The sequence below is a fragment of the Rhynchophorus ferrugineus genome, unplaced genomic scaffold (assembly GCF_030347505.1).
Source record: "Rhynchophorus ferrugineus isolate W39M unplaced genomic scaffold, kcgeb_rfMv2 rfM3, whole genome shotgun sequence".
Lineage (NCBI taxonomy): Eukaryota > Metazoa > Arthropoda > Insecta > Coleoptera > Curculionidae > Rhynchophorus > Rhynchophorus ferrugineus.
Genome location: NW_027472582.1, coordinates 56,008,180 through 56,017,502, shown reverse-complemented (window position 1 = coordinate 56,017,502; position 9,323 = coordinate 56,008,180). Strand labels below are relative to the sequence as shown.

Sequence of the window (9,323 nt, the reverse complement as noted above, 5' to 3'; positions counted from 1 at the left end):
TCGACCCTATTATCAAATGTCTGCAAAATTCTTTAATAGAATAGTTATAATAATTAGTAGTTATAAATCGGCAAATATTGTAACCCAAAATCTAAGTTAATGCGGCTTATTTCAACATGCTGACGTCATACATTTTGATGACGTGCTTTGGCTGTTCCATTGGATAGACTATAGTAGTGCATTTTAGCAAACAGCAGTGGAAAATCATATTGAATTTATAAGCATTGAAGAAATAATTTTAATTGATTTTTAATCGGATCCCTTTACAGAATATCCTTGGCATATTCATTTGTTACGAAGATTACATCGCTAGTAGTTGTTAAGCCCAGTGCAGCTTCCGTAGTGGAACTTGAGAATGCCTGGAAAGGCACAGGTGAGTAAGGATATTCGCATATTAAAATAACATGGGTCATAATTTATAATGAAATGTACACGGGATCATCGTCTTCTTGACATACTATGTGAGCTAAAATACTCGTAACTAGTGAAATGAAATAAAATATAATTAAATATTGTTACAAAAAATTAACAATTGAACTAACAGTAAAAAAGATTACTTGGCATTATACTTTAGAAGGCATGACAATATAATGTTTTTTTTTTTAATTTAAAAGGGTTAGCGAGTTGGCACTATGTGGAATTTAACATGTTACTACCTACTTACTTACTGTTACTGTTACTGTTACTGATACCAATTGATGAATAGACATGTGAACAAGGATAATAATCGTATGGGAATATTCTATTGGTAGCTACCATTATACCTTTCTCTATCTTATAATCTTATATAAAGGTATCTACCATTATACCTTTCTCTACCTTTCTCAAAAGTTACGTAAATTGGTCATAACCATCGTGCGATTTAACCTCCATATTTTGTCTGATTGGATTCTATAGCGTTATAGGTTTTTGGCATAAACCGCGATCAATAGATGTCCTTAAAGTTAACATAACTCGAACTATCGTTATATCTATGGAGCAGAATTTTTTAAAATGCAACTTTTCCAATAAGAAAGATGTTTTTAATACCTCATATATATATTTTTTTCACTCTATTTCAAGTCCATTTTTTTGGCCAACTTTATTGAAAAGCCTTATATTTGATTCAACCCTTTTATCTCTCCTAGATATTCTTTGTAAACCTTATAGTCTGTAGAATCTGATTTGAAAAAAAAACGAATCTTTTGCTGTTAATCTTATTGATGTTGCACTGATTTTAATTTGTACTAGTGATCGCTCTTGCGAGAGCTTTTTGAAATTCAAAACTTGCTGATTGAAAAATTGAAAATATCCAAAAATTAGAAGTCTGTAGAAGAATAGCACCATTAATCTAATAGCTTAATCTTAATAGATTCATCTGCTTCTGAACACGAAATAAAAATTACGTATTAAATATTATTAAAAATAAAATAAATTAATAAATATAATTAACCTATTATTTGTTTTCTGAAACTTAGTTTTTGTCATAGATATCCTGTCTAAAATTCAGATCGGTAGGTATATTGAAAGGCATCTATATAGATTTACAAAATAATTTAAACTAAAAATCCTTAGTTGATGCTTGAAAAGAGTGTTTAGCTGAATACAAATTTACTTACTGAATTTTAACACCGCTGGCGTTTTAATCTCGAATCTTTTACTCTTCATCAGGCAACATATTTTTGTTATATGAAATAGGAGAGTGATTATGATATCATCACATGATCAGCATCACCATATATCACGAAAAATATCCGTTCTGTATTCATTAACTCATAGGTATTTCATAACTTTCCGAGCAGAATCAGATTCATCAGTGATATAAGTTAGTCATCTCAGACATGTTCTTCCTCAAAGTGGATAGAGCTTGAGGAAGTGAAATGGACAATAAGATATATTCATAAGACTCACTCATTGTATAAATAATTCGGACCAAAGATAATTTCCTTAGTCCTCTCGTTTTTAATAAACAAAAGACCATATTGGCATTAAGTACATAGTCGAAAGAAGGCCAGGGATGTGTAAGTTTCTCAGTCATGTTGAAATTCCTATTTCTATATCCTTTAAAAAACACGCACAAGTGTATTGCATGAGAATATTGTAATTATTTTAAGTGTTATTGATAGTGGTGAGCAATACCGCCATAAAACATATGTCACTAAATATTGGACTTTGAACTGACTCTTGTTTCAGCTTCATTTCTTAAGAAAATTGAGGGTTAAATCGCAACTAGTGATCATTCATTTATCAGTACTAAAAATTCGTTCTCGTTTTCGTTTTCGTCGGAATACGTTTCACTCATAATAAAATAAAGATAGTAATTCATAAGATAAAATCAAAAAAATATATGATATATAATATTAATTCAAATAGAAAAGAGAAAGTATATAGGAATAATAAGGAAGGTATTTTATAACCATTAAAATATTAAATTAACTTTGCTTGATTAAATTAATAAAAATTTGGTAAAATAGTCATCAATTGAAAAGTTACATTTAGCTGCATATTTAATTGTATTATTTAATATATTTATAAAATTCTGTGACCATATATAAATATTTTGAAATTGTACATTAAGTTTAAGTATGTACCTTATAACAATAACGAACATAATTAAGCACTTTTTTACCATTTAGAGATTTATATTTTCTTTTAATTATATTTTTAGGGTCTCTTTACTACCAACTAGGGTTTACTCTGACCTGGACCAATTTTTTAGCGTGGGCTCTGTACTACGCTCCTTGGCATTATGCCTACCAACTAGCGAGTTATAAGGTTGTAGATCATCCCAAAAGTTGTTCTATCTTGGTTTACCCAGCCTAGTTACTGGTGTGACTGAAATCATTTTCATTGTTGGATGTTACATTCTTGTCTCATCATCAAAATCATTTTTATAAACAATAACAAACGTACATTTACGACTGTCACAAGTAGAGTCTGAACCCCCTACTATCGCAACAGTAGGAGGACCGTCCTGTCGCCTTAACTACTGCGCCTACCAAGTCGATAAGGTTGTATGGTTCTTTACTTATTTAATCCATTCTTCGACCTTTAATTTTTTCCTCTCGTTAAATTTATTTATATTAGGTTATTATTTTATGTAGTATTCTAGAATCTCACCTTTAGAGGTATCGCTTTTCAATTTGTCTTCTATGAATTTCATTAATCTACAGCTTTCTAGTTTGTCCTGTGTCCCACATGCCAACTCGCCAAGAAATCAGCAGTATTTGAATAAATATTGACAGAATATAAATATAAGTATTAAAACAAATAAAATGTATAAATAAAAACAATTATAAAAATATATAAATATTCCCAGAGTTGTGAAGCTATTTTATAATTGTTAATATTCTTTACAAGATTAATTTTAACTCTTTATGCACATATTAATATATTTATAACCTGCAATAGTTGGTTAGTGCTTTCTGACGATCAGAAGTTAATACCAATAAAGTTTAGAGAAAATATTAATAACTTTTATACTTACCTCTAGGACAATGATATATTATATTTCCAGAATTATATCGTTTACTATCGGTGACATAACATATAAGAGATGGAGCTCGCCTAAAAACAAAGCTTAAATATTTGTTTTTATATTTTGTGTCACCTATCTCACAGCTATTCGTAGTTGCTTGGGGCGCCTTTGGTTTAATTGGAATATACTTATTTGTTGCACATATTACATAAAAGTTTTAAGCTTATAAATGCTTCGTCGTTAAGAAAAACGGCACAATTTTTTTTTAAGCCGATTAGTTTATAGATAATGAGAATTATAACCTGACTTTAATGTAATCGCTTGCAGACAAATACGAAAATAATGGAATATGATTTTAGTAGTATTTAATGTTCGTCTAGTTACAGGATCATTGTTATTATATTAAATATATTATCTCATTGATTATTAGATCCGCCATCCCTTACTTGGATTCAAAATGTCATCTATAATAATTGGATTCTTACTATAAAAGGAAGTACGTTTTTAATTGTTGTTCTTTTGGTGTATTTTATTTATTTTTTATTATTTAGGGAATTATGAACTTGGACTGAGTGAAGTACTTGGTAAGGGTCAAACCTGTCACAATTCCGTGGATGGTCAGGCTGCTCATTGTATGTTAGTCCATGAATGTTTAAACGTTCATAGTTATCTAACAGATTTCGTCACTTACGAGAAATATTTTTGCGAACAAAAAAGGTAATTTTTGTAGATTATATAAAAAATATATATTTATATTTAATTCTATTAATCTTGTTGTCATCAATTTAATTGGATACGCGTTTTTCTTTGATAAATATATATATACCTATTATTATGATATCTATTATTATTATGAAAAATTATCTTTAGTGATGGTTACATTAACCTTTCCGTAACCGAGCGGGGTAACAGGTCAATTGAAGTCCACAGCCTACCATAGTTAAACACATATTTTTGGCAAAATTAGAATATTTTATTCAACATAATTCCCTTCAAGGATGATCCACTGATTATAGCCACCCTTCAAATTTTCGATACCATTTTTATAATAGGATTTGACCTTTGCTTCAAAATAGGTCTCAGTTTCGGCGATCACCTCTTTATTCGACGAAAATTTCTTCCCGGCGAGCATTTTTTTGAGATCTGAGTACGGGAAATAGTGGCTGGGGGCCCAATCTGGAAAATACGGTGGATGGGGAAGCAATTCGAACCCCAATTCATGGATTTTTGCCATCGTTTTCACTGACTTGTAACACGGTGCATTGTCTTGGTGAAGCAGTACTTTCTTTTTCTTCAAATACGGCCGTTTTTCGGCGATTTCATCATTTAAAGGGCCCAATAATGCTATGTAATAGTCGCTGTTGATGGTCCTTCCTTTTTCAAGATAGTCAATATACAGACGCCATAACCTTGCCAGCCGACTTTTGCGTTTTCCCACGCTTTGGAGCGGGTTCATCGTGTGCAGTCGACTAGGATGACTGTCGATTGGACTTGGAGTGAAATCATGGAGTCATGTTTCATCATTTGTCACATATCGACGCAAAAACTCGGGTTTATTGCGCTTGATTTTCTTCAAACACTGCTCCGAATCATTATCAACTCGTCGTTTTTATTGGCCAGAAGTGAGCTCGCGCGGCACCCTCTTTGCACAGATCTTTCTCATACCCAAATATTCGTGAATGATATGATGTACACGTTCAGTTGATCAAAAAGAAATTTTTAATCAACACGCGAAATTAATTTTTATCCATTTTTTCACAATAACAAAAGTTGGTTCACTCAAAATGCTATAATTCACAAACTACTGACCCAACAGCCATCAAATTTATACACGCATCTTTTGAAGCTTAGGGATAACTAAAAAATATATGGATTTAATTCTACTAGTGCTGTCTATGTGTCAGGCCGGGGACTTACGGTTTCTTTTTAATAAGTTTACAAATATTTTGTTTTATTTTTTTTCTTCATTTTTCATTTTTAAATAAATAATTGATATTTTTTTGAATTTGCGATTAAAATCTGAATTTAAATACGCAGGGTACCTTCGTTTCTCCGCACGACTTGCAGCATATCGAAATCTTACGAGTATAATGCATGTCCTATCGTGAGTCATAGAGAATATTGTGAACATGTTTTCATTTCATTCAACTAGAAGATGGTCAATTAGGATTTTTATGGAACTTATTGATATGGCCGCACTCAATATCTATATCAAATATACTAAAAATGTTCCCAATTGCAAATGTAACGATCGAAGTAGACGACGATTTTTTTTTCAAAAGTTGACACAAAAACTTTGAAAGCACACTCATACCTTCTAAACAGCAAACAACATAGCAATAATTTTCACAAAAAAGTGGAACAACCGCAACACATTTATTTCCTGCAAACGGCAATGTCATGATGTAGTTAAAAGAGATTTAACATACAAACAAATATTTTTTAATAATAGACAAATTATCGGTTTGAAACGTAATTTTTGTTTCCGGAAAGGTTAATAAGTGTAATTGTCGTACATGATGGATTTAGGCTGGAAACGTCATTGACTCCTACTTTTTTCGAAAATGTCTTTGATGATTTCAGCTCTACGGCGTTATGTACCATAAGGAAACTAAAGCTAGGGTTATTTCTCACTGAGACTATGAGACTAACAAGATCCAGGTCTGTGCCAATAAGCCCCAATCCAGCGATATTCTTAAAATCAACATAACCCATGCTATCGCTCAAATTCAGCTGGATATATGCGAGAGTATCTCATACTCATCGCTCGATAATAGCTCACAACAGCTTGTTTCATTCCATTTTAAGATCGACTAATCTAATTGCAGGTTGTTTAATTAATTTGGTCACTGAAGAATAAAAATATTTTATTATCTAACTTTAGGTTATCCTGCATAAGTCCATTATAGTAACAGTGAACGCGCGTTATCAAAATTTACGAATTTGACTTTTAGTTTATTTTGGCTTTGTCATATGACAGAATTGTAATATTGTAATAAAATAATAATTATATTAAAATAATAAAACAAGAGTAATATTATTAAATATAATTTCATTTAGCATTATAGTATACCTAATGCATATATTTTATGGAGGGATTTGAATTATAGTTAATTATTCAGCCACAATAATTTGTTGGTTAGTGTGTTTTTTGTAATTATCTTTTACTATGGGAAATTAATTCCATGGTTCCTAGGTGTTGTTCTAGTGAGTTTCTAGTCGCGTAGTGGTATCATCTGGAGGCCTAATCCAACTAACAGACAATTTTATATCCTTTTAATCTATTTTATTTTTATTTGAGAGCATGTCTACCCTTTTACGTTTAGTTAGTTTTCCTTCTTTGCCATGTTTCCATTAAAGGTTTCTTTCTCAAGGCATTTTAATATATTTCTCCTGTTATTGATTTGACTGATTTGATTTGATTGACTATTATGATCTTTTCTATATCTTTTAATTTAATTATTGCATTTAGACGTGTTTGTTAGAATTCATTCTCTTCTCATACATTCCAATGATTGGCTCATGTATGTTCCAATCACGTTATATACTCGTTTTACAGTCACTATGAGAATCACTGTCCAGTCAATTGCTATTTTTTTAATTTCGAATCTATCAAATATTTGTTCGCGATTCTGCCATTTGTTTTATCTATCTAGGGATATTCAGCCATTATTTATTCTTATTGTATTATTTCTAAAATAAGTAAATCACATAAAACACTCCCATTTTTTTCTTACATTTTATATATTTGATTTCGACTGGACTCATTCACATACTTATATTGTTTTTTACTTCTTGGAGGATTTTAGTCACAGTGTCTGTCCAAACAGTCAGTGCAAACGCAATAGGCTAAATGTATTTTCAACAAAATCGCAGCAACTTAAAATTTAATAGATCAATACTATCAATAAATTTATTACACATTTTAGTGACAACAGGGGTTCTCTATTTCATTTCTGTTCGAAGTAACTGATTAGAGACGTAACTTGTGTCTGATCCTGACCATGTATTGGCTTCGGCATTTTTAATCAGAGTAATTACAAATATTAAGTAGCGATTTAAGATTAATCAAAATAAGCAAATAGCCAAAGCAAGGCTTGCCGGTTAATTTTTGGTTTATAAAGAATTTTGCGGGCATTTAACAAGCTGGTGGATTTTATAGGCTGATTCGGTTACATGTTCAGACGCATTACATAGCATTGTATCTCTTCTTAAATAGAATAAAATGAGTTTGAAAATTTTAAACGTAACAGAGGCAACACATTCGACGTTCCGGTGACGTGAGTTGACTGTTATTTTGGGAAGACTATAGCTTTAATTGAACGATTCAGTTATACCAAAAATTATTCATCCGATAAGATTTTATTTAATTAAAGAGAAATTTTTATTTTCAGTTATGCTGGTGTTTGCTGTTCATCTGTTTAGATATAAACCTATATTCTTAGTTACCCAATAATTAGGATCAGATAATATTTCTTATTTTTTGTATCGTATTAATAAATAATTAATTGCTGTATTAATTAATATTAATATAATAATAAATTAACTAATTTTTGTAATTTTATTATAAACTGTGTAACAATGGTATGTCTAGTGACAAACTTAAAATTTTAAAGTATTATAAATAAAACATAACTAATTGTAGAAAAACATTTGTTTATCAAAATGACAATAACAGAATTAGCAGGTTTTATATTTTATGTAAAAGGTGTGTTTTGTATCTCATTTTCATCCAATCCTTTAACTGGAAGTGTAAAAATTAAATTATTTTTAATTAGTTGTAGCTCCTTTATTGAGTCATTCGGTCATTAAGATGTCCTTGATTTATCTCTGTTTTTTTATTTCGTTTTGTTTTGTTAACTTTACACGTTGTACTTACCTTTGTTCTTCCATATTTTAAAACAAATGTGTGTTAAACCATAAAAAAATAACACAACAATTTAATTAATATTCTTATAGTGTTATTAATGTAAATATTCTAAAAGGTTCTGTTGTTTTCACTCAATTGACGTGAAAGGAACAACTATGGTTTACTGCAGTGGGTCCAGTAAGTGTGCGTATGTGCCAAAGGCAATATCGTTTCGGCGATGCGAGAATAAATCGTACAGATATTTTTGCAACACAAACGCTAACATTCGAAACAATACGATTTATTATTGTAACAAAAATCACAAAAATATTGATCTATAATAATAATATATTATAGAAATATTATCAAAAACTTTTACTATAGCTGAGATTTTAACAGAAGGGAAAGTCAAACATGTTAAGTTAAATACCAATAAAAAGCGCTATGAAACATTGACGTCACTTGCCGTTCCTTAACCACCATTTCTGCATTTCAACATTTGAAGTTTTTAGCGCGTTTCGATTTTATTTGAATTATTATTATATTTCACAGTTAAAAAATCAGTTTTGAGCAACCAAAGGAAAAATTTGCCCACAATTGATTCGTTGACAATGTCTATACTGTGTGACCGTAACTAAAATAATAATTTTAAAAAGCATACTAGAACTTTTATAGAATTGCATTGAGTGAGTATTTTAAATACACTAAACATGAAATGTAGTAGGATATTAAAGAATATTAAATAAATATACAGGTAATAACTCTAAAGAATATCCAACAATAACACAATCGCTAGTTGGAAACTGTGAATATAATGTTAAAATAAAATGCCCTCTATTTGTGAAGTACAGCCCAGCGAACTATTTGATATACAGGAAATCAAATATTTGTTAATGACTTTTTGTCTTCTAATTTTCTTTGTATTTTGAGAATACATGGTCATTTAGTAGTGAAAAGCAGTGCATGTTCAGTGAGTTCAGTGAGAACATCAAATGTTATCAACTCTGTTATTAACCT

At 30.3% G+C, this 9,323-nt stretch overlaps 1 pseudogene across 1 annotated transcript in view; it reads left to right on the top strand.

The window, feature by feature from the left end:
• Positions 1–8,007, top strand: part of LOC143194218 (inter-alpha-trypsin inhibitor heavy chain H4-like) — a 33,866-nt pseudogene extending 25,859 nt beyond the window's left edge. Inside the window, exons 10-13 of the transcript XR_013005263.1 lie at positions 270–373; positions 3,888–3,953; positions 4,009–4,174; positions 7,852–8,007. The product of XR_013005263.1 is annotated as an inter-alpha-trypsin inhibitor heavy chain H4-like (transcript). The remainder of the gene's footprint in view (positions 1–269; positions 374–3,887; positions 3,954–4,008; positions 4,175–7,851) is intronic.
• Positions 8,008–9,323: the final 1,316 nt, after the last annotated feature.